The sequence below is a fragment of the Panthera onca genome, chromosome A1 (assembly GCF_046562875.1).
Source record: "Panthera onca isolate mPanOnc1 chromosome A1, mPanOnc1 haplotype 2, whole genome shotgun sequence".
NCBI classification, from domain to species: domain Eukaryota; kingdom Metazoa; phylum Chordata; class Mammalia; order Carnivora; family Felidae; genus Panthera; species Panthera onca.
In genome coordinates, this window is record NC_138339.1 from 224,701,426 (window position 1) to 224,713,716 (window position 12,291).

The following is a 12,291-nucleotide window of genomic DNA, read 5'->3' on the forward strand; positions in this document are numbered from 1 at the left end:
ATCCCAAATTTTATGATTACTAGTATATAATCTGAGCTTCCATTAATACCTCAGGAATGTCCTTATCTCCTGTTCTATGAAATAAAGGAATGAAAGCAAGGTGATTATAAACTCTGGAAGAAAACCAAAATACTAGGTAGGAGGTTTGAGAGAAGTACTATGACATGACAGAATCTAACTATAGGATCAAAGGCCAGGACAGAGGCTGTGAATGGGCCTCGTGCTAAAGAAAGACATACTAGCATATATCCCCTATACCAAGGAGAGACAATAGAAAAAAATTTTTAAAAGCCATGGTGGAACAGTGAGTGTATAATTTTTCTCTAACTAACACCTCTCCTGATCTCCAAATATCTTCCTATAGGTTCCATATTAAACTCAGAAATAAAATCACAATGTGGATAGAGGGACATTAAGAGGGGATAGAGTGAGTCTATAGCATGATGAAGAGTACAGTATAATCTTTGGAGAATTTTAAGCTGTCAGAAATTTTTCTCTCTTTCTACTATCAGGCATTCCAGGAGTTATCTGTGCCACTGACAAATGATGACTCACATTTTTGAGCCCTTACATTAAAATCTAGGGTGAACAAGAAGAATAGAATATTTTAAATGTTTCAGTGTATGCTGTTAAATACCTTAAATATAAATGAAAACAAGGAAATCGCCAAATCATAAGAATCATTAAGAATGTAGAAAATTATGTTTTATTAATAAAATATTTCTAATTAAGTATAATAGCTACAGTAAATACTAGATATTATTCTAAAGACAGCCAAAGCCTCAACATTTTATTCACCTTATATGAATGCCAAATTTGACCATGAGGAACTACATATCACCTGGTGAATGCTATTACAATTAAGAGAATTAGAGCAATAACTAAAATAAGGTTTCAGTTCTATCAATGTAATTAAACGACTAGTAAAATGAAATGACTTTTTAAAGTGAAGATCTTTGTTCTAAGTTATTATGATGACTGGAAGGTTTTTAATTACCTTCTCCATTATTCTACAATGCTTGAATTTGTCTCATCAGAACTCTGGAAAAAAATTACAAAAGTAATGTTGAATAAAAATGTGTATTCTCTCATTAAGTTTCATTAAGTGCAATTCCAAAACCTCCTTTTGATATACTACCATTTGCAAAATTTACACCAATGTTCATATACAAAATTAAGGGAACTTAAAAAACATAACTCCTCAGTATGGCTTTCTACTCCTCCTCACCATCCCAATCCGCTATCAACCACCACTTGATTTAATTGAATGCTAATGTTATCCCAGTTGAAGCAGACCAACTCAAAACTTCTGCTAGAATCCACTCCTGAAATGCCTAGGCTTTATAACCAGCAATGGCATGACAGCACACATTACCCTGTTTCCAGGACACATGCACAATACGTCCCTAGTTGCAACACTCAAATTGTGGTGTGCAATAACTATATCTGTTTTTAAGTTCCCAGTTATCCTCAGGACATTACTTATCTCCATGATTCTGAAACAGAAATGCTCCCCCACCTTTCTCTCCACTCTTCTCACAATCAGTCCAACAAAAACAGAAGCCATCACAGTCTTCACTTTTTCAATTTTGAATTTCTGTGAAAACAGACTTCTCTATCACTTCCATCTGGCTCACTTACTCTCAGTTCTTCCTAATGAAAACCCATGACTTTTCCCCCTCTAAACATTTTAAATATTGCCAACACTCTTGTTTCATATATTGTTATTTTTAATTAAGAAAAAAACCTTTGTGGGGTGCCTGGGTGGCTCAGTCAGTTAAGCATCCAGCTTTGGCTCAGGTCATGATCTCATGGTTCGTGATTTTGAGCCCCTAGTGGGGCTGTGTGCTGACAGCTCGGAGCCTGGAGCCTGCTTTGGATTCTGTGGCTCCCTCTCTCTCCCTACCCCTCCCCGACTCGTGCTCTGTCACTCTGTCTCTCAAAAAATAAATAAATGTTAAAAAAATTTTTTTAAGCTTTGTGATCTTTCTAGTCTTTGAAGACATCCACTCAACTTTTCTTCTTTCCAACTAAAGAAGTCTAATGTTTTAGTCTTTCCCTGAAGAACATTTTTTTTCCCATTTAATACTTTTAGTGTTCTTCTTTGGCACTTTCCACAGTGTGTTATGTATTTCTTAAATATAACAAAGTTTTCCAGTGACAAATGAAGAAACCAAAGAATTCAGAATATAAAAGAAGCAAATGGTTGAACCAAATCCTCATGCTTATTGTAAAACATCTTTCCTACAGATAATTATATATGCCTAAGATGAAAGAAAACTTTAAAATAAGCATTCTTTCCCTTCCTCTCAGTATTGCTGTGCTGAGGGCAATGAAACAATAAACTAAATCATACCTCTCTCTCTCTCTCTCTCCTTCCCCTTCATTACCAGGACGAGGGACTGGAGAATTTTAAATGGAAAGTGGGACAGTGGAACATATTTTTTTAAGACTTCATACTACCACATGCACTATCCAAGCACTTGCTGCTTAATAGCTCTGTAACCTTGGGAAAGTGATTTAACCTTTTTCTGTCTCCGTTTCCTCACCTAAAAATTGGGATAACAATAATATCTTTGAATTGGGTTATTGTGAAGTTTAAATGAGACAGTTTGTGTAAAATAATTACCATGGTATCTATCACATATTAAGGATACAGCAAACAGACCTGCTTTGACATCATTCTGTCCTCCACTAATCAGGCCTTGGCAACAACTGTGAATGACACTGATAGAGCACTGGGACATTACTAATAAATATTGTGCTCTGCATGCAGCCTACTCAAAAATTCTACACACCAAAATCGACACAGAATCTATTAAATATACACATCAAAAATTTTAATTCAAAAAATGTATACTGTGATACACATTACTTGAATCCCTCAAGTGTAGAAGGTAGCACTTCAATTTTGACTGCCTTACATTTTAAATTATCACATGTCATCAGTGTGTTTAGCACTGAAGAATGTAGCAGAAATATAACAGAGCCTGTCTTGTAGAGCTTGCCTAATGCTAATATCACAGACATGTTTGCCATCTTGTAACATCAAACATACTATTAAGATCATATAAGCCTAACGGATAAATTGTAGAATGGGTTCCAAATGTTTTACAGAGAAGAGAAAAAGATAAAAGAGAATTCAAGATGTGAAGAAAGATTCTATAAAATATGTTGTAATTAAACTAAGCATTAAAGAATCTTGACTAAGTCTTAGCTATTCATTAAGCCAAAAAAGTCCCCTTAATATGGGCCTGTTTATGCTTTTCTTGCATATTTTTATTCATTGAAAAGATTTCTGAGCACATTCGTATATGGAGGATTGTAGAAAGCACTGGGAATACAACAATAGACCTAATATGCTCCTCTCACAGAAAGAGCCTACAGGATTTCCTGCTCCTGGTGTTGGAGCGACTTGCTACAGAGCAAAATTTCCATAGGATTAATCTGTAACCATTAGAAAAGTTGGAGAAAACAAAAATTGTATTCCTTCAAAGAGAGAGTAATTTGAGTATCCAAGATCCTGGAGAAAAGGGAGGTATATTATAGTACTTTTACCTCCAAGATATTTGTTAAGCTACAAGAAAGGTAGGATAAAGAGACCAGGAAGCAAAGCAGAAACAATGTCCAAAATTCTAACACCTGAGTTGAGTTTTGAACAGTCTAATGAGACTAAGGGGACAAAATCTGGAACTCAGAGGCCCCCAAGTCAGATAGCCCCTGATAAAAGGCCCAGGCCTCCAAAAAGGCTTTGAAAAGGCCAGACTTTAGGATTAAGGGCAAAGCTCTCATAGAAACCCAGTGTTGACCAGTTCAACCCAAGACCAGGTAAAGGTGATCTGCTTCTGCTCTAAGTGCAGAGTAAATTAATACTAAATCCTCTCTGAAGGAAGATAACATCAGGTAGAACTTCACAAATTATTTCTATGACTTTTCATATACAATATGTTGAATTTAATTTTTTTTTTAATTTTTTAACGTTTATTTATTTTTGAGACAGAGAGAGACAGAGCATGAACAGGGGAGGAGCAGAGAGAGAGGGAGACACAGAATCCGAAACAGGCTCCAGGCTCTGAGCTGTCAGCACAGAGCCCGACGCGGGGCTCGAACTCATGGACCGTGAGATCATGCCCTGAGCCGAAGTTGGACGCTTAACCAACCAAGCCACCCAGGCACCCCTGGAATTTAATTTTTTAAGTTATTAAACAGGCTAGTAGAGAGAGTTAAATTCTCAGAAATCAAGAAAAAAAAATTTTAAAAAGAAACAGACTCTAGATGATACAAACTTTGGAACTGGAGTTCTCACACAAGGATATTAAAAAAACTGTGATTAATGTTTTCAGAAAGTAATGGGAAAAAGGAGAAATTGACCAGAAATGGAAACCAATCGAAAATGCTGAACTGAAAAAGACAGTTACTAAAATTAAGAAATTTATAGACATTAAACAGGAGATGAGAGAATTAGAACTGGAGGTGAGATCAATTTAATACATCCAGACTAAAGAACAGAGAGAGGGAAACAAGAAAAATAAAGAAAAGGTATATAAAAGATCTATCAGGGGGCGCCTGGGTGGCTCAGTCGGTTAAGCAGCCGACTTCGGCTCAGGTCATGATCTCGCAGTCCGTGAGTTCGAGCCCCGCGTCGGGCTCTGTGCTAACAGCTCAGAGCCTGGAGCCTGTTTCAGATTCTGTGTCTCCCTCTCTCTCTCTGACCCTCCCCCGTTCATGCTCTGTCTCTCTCTGTCTCAAAAATAAATAAACGTTAAAAAAAAATTAAAAAAAAAAAAAGATCTATCAGACAAATTACTGAAGACCTCAAAGGAGAGGAAATAGGCAAAGTTTTACATGATGCTGCCTCACAACATAACAAAAACACCAGGTATCAATCCACAAACTTAAGAACTTCCATGAAATGCAAGCAGGATAAATATAAAACAAAACAAGCAAGGAAGCAAACAACAATGTAGTAAAACTGCTGAAAAATAAAGATGACAAGAAAATTTTAAAGTAGCCACAGAAGATAAAAGATAAAAGAGTACAGCTTCTATAAGATAATATAGACTAATATATTCATGACCTTGGAATACGTGAAGATTTCTCAAGCAGGATGTACACACATAGACAAATTAATCATCTTCATCAAAAACACGATTATGACAGCAGAAATCACAGAAGATATAATAAACAAAGGATTGGATTCCAAATAATCTGAGAACACTTCTAAATCAATAAGAAAAAGATAAACCCACGGAAAACTTGAAAAATCTTTAAAAAGGAGATGGGACACACGCAAATGACCATTAAAGATATGAAAAAGTATACAACCACATTAGTCATTAAAGAAATGCAACAAGATACCACTTCACAAATATGGATGGCTAAAATTGGAAAGATTGACAATAGTAAGACATGTCTATGACCAAGAGAAACCAAAGTTCTCACATATAGCTTATTGGAGCCAAATATGATACAACCACTTTGGAAAACTTCAGTAGTATCTTCTACAGCTATAAAATACATATCCTATGACCCAGACATTCTACTTTAATTTGATAGCTAAATGTTCATTAAAAACTATACATATATAATCACAGAAGCATTAGTTACAATAGTTCAAAACTAAGAACAACCCAAATATCCATGTAGAAGAGAACAAATCGCTAATTTTGCTATATACATACAACAGAAGGGTTAGATTTACAAAAAGTTCAAATGTCTGAATGGAGATTATTTGTGGAGAGGAGTAGTGGGTAGTGACTGTGAAGGGGGGCACACAAGGGGCTCCCAGGGACTGATAATTAGGGTTTTTTTTCTTAACATGGGTAGTAGCAATTTAAGTGTGCTCACTGTGAAAATTTATTGAGTTGTATAATACGATCTGCGTACTGACTTTAAACAATTATATGGGGCGCCTGGGTGGCTCAGTTGGTTGGTTACGCTTCCGACTTCAGCTCAGGGCGTGATCTCGCGGTCCGTGAGTTGGAGCCCCGCGTCGGGCTCTGTGCTGACAGCACAGGGCCTGGAACCTGTTTCAGATTCTGTGTCTCCCTCTCTCTCTCTCTCTGACCCTCCCCCATTCATGCTCTGTCTCTCTCTGTCTCAAAAATAAATAAACGTTAAAAAAAATTTTTAAAAAACCACACAAACAATTATATGCCCAGTACAACGTTCATTAAAGGAAACAAATATCTATTGATTTAATTTGTGGATTTCATTTGCCACACACACAGTACATCCAAAAAATAAAGGAGATCCTGACACAGAAATAAAATATTAAAAAAAAAAACAACAATTCATCCTCACAGGTGCGAGAGGGTTGAGTAAAGAGTCAGGCCCTGATGCCTGTGCCAGGATCACCACACCCTTGGCACAGCTGTGTGTACCCATGTGCCATGCTGGTTTTATAAAAGAACACTTTGATAACTTTCTAAGACTGTAGACCTAAACACAAAGTTCTGTTTCTAAGATAACATCCTGTACCATACCTTATGTTTGACTTTGGCTGCCGAACTGGAACAGCCATTGCCTCTGTTATTTTTAAATAGAGGGCTTTTCAGTGCTGCATTTATGAGTTTCTCATTTTTTAAGTGGATAAACCTGGCCAACGCCACAACCCTAAATACTTTTACTAGAACAAGTACCAGCCACTGCAGACACGTCCTTCATAGAGAAAAACCTGGCTTCTCGATACTTTGGTCTGGCCAACAGACATCCCTCCAGGTTTACAGTGAAAGATCAGAGTTCTCTGACAACAGCGTGAGGAATATTTCCCATCCAGGAACGAGTGGATCCTGTTGGGAGTTTGCAGGTCTGGCAAGACACCGTGTGGACTAGGCCAAACCAAACATCGAGTGGAAAAGTCCACTCAGACAGTATTCTGCGGGCCCAGGCCCCCTGCGGCCAGTCCACATGTGCAACTGACTGTAGTTAGGAATGAAGCGGCAGCCAAACAGTGCTGCACATACTGGACAGAGCATGTGCCTCCGCCAGGTGGAGGCAGGATGACAGGACCACTGGGACACTGTCCCAGGTCTAATCAGAAAAATACGCTCTGGGTTTTTCCAGGACCTCGTAATGCCAGAGATATTTTGATCATGGAGTTGGGGAGATATTTTGAGCATAAATGGCTTTTGTGACCCATATGTCTAAATATTTTCCCTTTTATGCTAGGAAAGAATAAGCCTCGGTTCATAGCTCCACAAAGTGACAAAAAAAAAATGAAAGAAAACTTTGCCTAAAGCATGTATCCTACCAAATTCTGCCCTCTCCCTCAAACTTCTTACTCCTCAACTGCAAATTCACTAGTTAGGAACAGTGTTGGTATACATTTTGCACAGTGACAAGTACACTTTCATACTCAAAACTATCAAATACTTATTCATATAATCCACTTTTGTTCATTTATTTTTAAATACTTTTAAAGGTGCTTATGTAAAGCACTTCTTGAAATTGTGCCCCCAATAAGAAAGCTTTCATAAAGAACAAATTGATTCATCATATCTAACCTTACACTCACCACAACTTCCACATTACTTCTCTCCATTGCTATGAATAATTGAGAGTTATCTGTGTATCTGCTTTAAAAGTATGTGGCATTTAGGGCATCTGGGTGGTTCAGACCATTAAGCATCCAACTTCAGCTCAAGTCATGATCTCACAGTTTGTGGGTTCCAGCCCCTCAACAGGCTCTGTGCTGACAGCTCAGAGCCTGGAGGCTGCTTCGGATTCTGTGTCTCCCTCTCTCTCTGCCCCTCCCCCGCTCATGCTCTGTCTCTTTCTCTCTCAAAAATACATAAACATCAAAAAATTTTAAAAATAAATAAATAAATAAATAAATAAATAAATAAATAAATAAAAGTATGTGACATTTACCCATTATGTCTGAAACTGGAAAGCATGATGATGCACGTATGTCACAAACGCAGAGTAAGATATTCTCTTCAGAAGACTAGGAAATCATTTTACTTGCAGTATATTGTAGTAGACTTCACAAAGCAGTTGAAGATGTCAGAAGATTCCTAAATGTGGAAAGAAAAATTAACTTTCAAATTCTGAGAACTTCGAAGATTGTACAGATATATAAAATAGATTAGCTATATCACATGCACTAATATTTCTAACAATAATGACTAACAATAGCTATTAACATCCAATTTCCAAAAAAAAAATACATATGTACCTATATATACATATACATTTCCTGACATATGATTTTACATTTTATTTACATCTCAAAGAATAAGGGAAGAACCAAAAATTACCATGACCTGTTAACTCCAACAAAGGTCAGTTACTGTCTGCTGTACTTTTTCTGCTTCCTCGGAATTCTACATCACCTCATGTGGCAACCCTATTTTTTTAACCATCTCAGTAAAAATTCAAAGATCCTAAGTCTTCTCACATGCGGCAAAGAAGGGTAAATGACTGCTCCCCAGGTCAACTGACTTGCCAAGGAGTTAAGATCTCCCCTAGTATGCATTTTCCAATAGCAAAAGTTTTAGGAGGGAAAAGAGATAGGTTATTTTGTTCAAGTCAGAACATTTTTGACTGAAATAGTTTTATCTTTTTCTTTTAAATAATGTCTACAATTTCTATATAATTGTAAATTATAATTTACAAAGTGCTGCCCTATGCAATTTTGTCTCATTCTCACCAGAACACGTGTTTAGACTACTATTTTGTAGATCCAGAAACTGAAGCCAGAACCTGAATCTATGCCCCTAGCCCCCAGCACAAAGCTTTTTCCTCTTGATCACACTTCTCTGAATATGTGAAAGTCAGAAATGAGGCTGCTTAGAACTCTCTTCTCTTGGGTGAGAACCATAAAGAAGATTCATGACTTGAAGAATAATACTCTTGGAACCTGAGAAGACACTTTACAATTCTGACTTGATCTGTGAAAAAATTTTTGATACAGAAAGGAGAACTGAGACATGAAAATGATCATTTCAGGCTCTAAGGAATTCACTAAAAAATAAGAACCATTTTAGCATTAGTATGACTAATACTAAAGCAGAGGTTCTGACTGGCACTACAAAACAACAACAGCAACAACAACAACAAAACAATAACCTGGGATTAAAACACCACATTTGTAGTCACAATAAGGGTAGATCTAGTTAAGAGCTGCTTGTAACTGTGAACAAATGATATCTCTATGGTAGTCAAGTAGAAATAAACAAACAAAAAAACAACTTTTAAAAAGAATTCGAGTGTAATGGTAAAACTGCTGAAGGACACGGCAATTTGAAAGAGGTTAATGAAGAAAACTACACTAAATTAGGGAAACTCATAATCTGAAAATTATAACTGGAAAGAAGACTGCTAACGAATTTCAACTGATAATTTCTTAATTGTGTTGTGCCCTGCTACAATGACTTGAACTCACAGTTCCCACAGTTTGAGGGGCATTAGACACGATCCTCTTCTACCTTTGTCTTCTACTTCCAATATGCGCTGTCTCCGTGTTTTGTTGTGTCAACCACATTGTGAACTCCTAGCTTTTACCGTTTCAAAAAAATTAAAATTAAAATTACCTTTTTAAAAATCATATTCACTGTAATCATTATGAGCAATGAAGATTTTATTACAGATTTCAAAAAATTCGAGGGGTGTGGCATGGCTCCAATTTTAAAATTTATCCTCCAGATACCATTGTTCTCAAAATTTCTCTGACAGGAATGGAGTTTGCAGGTCCTGACTTTGTTTGACCCTTCTCTAGCCTGCACCTCATCTAGTCTCCCAACCTGCTAACCGCTCTTGCTTTTCACTGACCTCCTCTTCTGATTTTCTTCTCCCTCCATCTCAGGAAAGGCAAAATGTTTCTTGTCTCAAGTTTAACAATATAGTGATTGTCTTGTTGTTGAGATGTTCCTAAGGTCTCATCATCCAAACCAAGAGATTCCTCAAGCCTTGTTCTCCCCCAGTACCTCTTAAGTATAGTAAAGGGGGAAAGGATGGAACAATAGTCATAAATGATCAAACAACTCTGGTCAGCCATTGATTTAAAAAGCAATATACATTTAACACCAATTTAGATAACATATGATTTGTCCTATGTATTTCATACTCAAAGTTGTTTTAAAACCAAACTACTTATATGTATCCAGGTCACATGAATTTGAAGGATCAGTAAGCAAAATCCTTCATACAGAATAATAAAGTACATGGCATATGGAGCTATACAGCATCGTTCAAATTCTGTCTCCCCCACTACCTTAGGCAAGTTACTCAACCTCTTGGCCTCAATTTCCTCAAATGCAAAATGGAATGCTAATAATTACTTCCACCTCCTAGAATTATAGTATGGGTAAAATGAACTAATATAAGTAAATTCCTTAGAACACTGCCTGACACACAGTAAGTACTGAATAATGTTGGCTCTTTATAGAATTATCTTCACCTACTCCAGAAGGCAGTGGTATCTTTCTTCCTTACATTTCCTCTTAAGCACTTGCTAAACTTGCTGTTTTTACTATTTATTTGTCAATTACTAATATGCAACTATGAAAAAACTCATACATCTATAATAGAATACAACTTACATGCATATCTTAATTCAATGGTTCATATTCAACTATCTTTTTTAGATTGTAATCTTCTTATAGACATTGACTGCATTTTAGCATATTTGTATCTGCCTTAGTTCTCAACATAGTAACTTTCTCATAATGGGGACTTAATATTTACTAGTTCAAACACCAACTGTAATAAAACCAATGGTGTGTCAACATATTTCTATGTAAGTTCATTACACCATATTGGAGAATCACCTCAAAACCCTATTAATCAACTAATATTTGCCTTCTCTCTCTCCATTACTACAGATATTCCAACTTCTATTTATATGGGCTTTTCATTGTTCCTACAGAAATTCAAGACAAAAAAGGGGGGTGGGTAAGGGGAGCTAAATAAATGTCTCATGAAGTTGCATCTATATCCATGGTAAAGAACACATTTCTATATTTTTTACTTTCCAGTAATTTTGTTTTCTAGGATATTTCCTGTGTAAAATACGCAATTATAAAAGAATACTTTTAGCTGCTATTTTAAAATCTATTGAAGAATGTGGACACATTTTAGGATGAGATTTTTATCTCTTGAGTTTTTTGTTTTACTTGAAAATTACTTAATTCATACGTAGCTGGGAGTTGGGGCAGGGTTAATTTGTATTGGCCATTTTATCTATTTTTCATGGCGATGAGAAACTCAAGGATAGAAACTACTTTCCAGACATTTAGGTCACAATATGTCTTCATTGCTCTGCCCATGTATCTCATTCTTTTTTTTTCTTTTTATGTGTATTTCTTTACTTTGAGAAAGAAAGGGGAGGGGCAGAAAGAGAGCATCCCAAGCAAGCTCCACGATGATAGCGTGGATCTCACAAACTGTGAGATCATGAACTGAGCCAAAATCAAGAGTCCGGTGCTTAACTGACTGAGCCACCCAGGCACCCCTCATGTATCTCACTCTTAATTCCCGTGTGTATACACACCCTACCTTAAAACAACTTCTCAGACACACAAGAGTCCCATTTCATGAATTAAGTGAAGTTAGCCAAAGGGAAAAAGAAGAGGCAGTATTAGGTCTGATTCTTTTTGGATCACAAAATCTAAGGCTTGGGCTGCTTCCAAACACCTGCACCTAACTAACTAGGAGAGCAGGGACATGTTTCATGGGTCCCTAACCAACTACCTCTTAATGAAATAAACATTATCATTTTCATAAGATGATTTTCATGGAAGTGCACTTGGCAAAGAAATGGCACATATAGAAAATAAAATTACTGACATATTATGCATCTTTGCATCCATGAATAGAAATATATATCAGGTTATAGGGAAACAGACATATACAACCTGTCTTCTAGAATAGTAGTAAACATCCAACAGTATTTAGAGGAACAGTGAAAACAAATAACAAAACTGCATAATCTATTCTTTAACACAAGCTAAAATGGAGCTCATATGTTACATCATAAGACCAGCATCCATCAACTTCACTCCAACACCCACACCCCAGGTATCCATGTGCAGTAAATTATATACCTACAATCTCCTTTTTAGTAAGTATAATAACAGAACGGAGGTGGAAGTCTAATACTAAGAGAGGAGAAGGATGGAAAAGATGCTGTCATCTTTGCTTCCAACAGAATTTTGTTCTATGTTTAAATTCCTATGATTAGTGGGGTGGGGCCTAAAAATGGTTAAACTTTTTTGCATAAAATATTCTGTAAATTACTGGACCCAAGAAGAGATTCTCTTAGACTTCAATTTTTAAAATGTTGAGGCA

General features: G+C 36.5%; 1 long non-coding RNA gene across 1 annotated transcript in view; it reads right to left on the minus strand.

Annotated features, from left to right (window-relative positions):
• The window catches only part of LOC132682161 (uncharacterized), a 238,183-nt gene that overhangs the window by 176,653 nt on the left and 49,239 nt on the right, over positions 1–12,291 (minus strand). Inside the window, exon 2 of the long non-coding RNA XR_009611507.3 lies at positions 7,873–8,018. This is a non-coding gene — a long non-coding RNA (uncharacterized LOC132682161). The remainder of the gene's footprint in view (positions 1–7,872; positions 8,019–12,291) is intronic.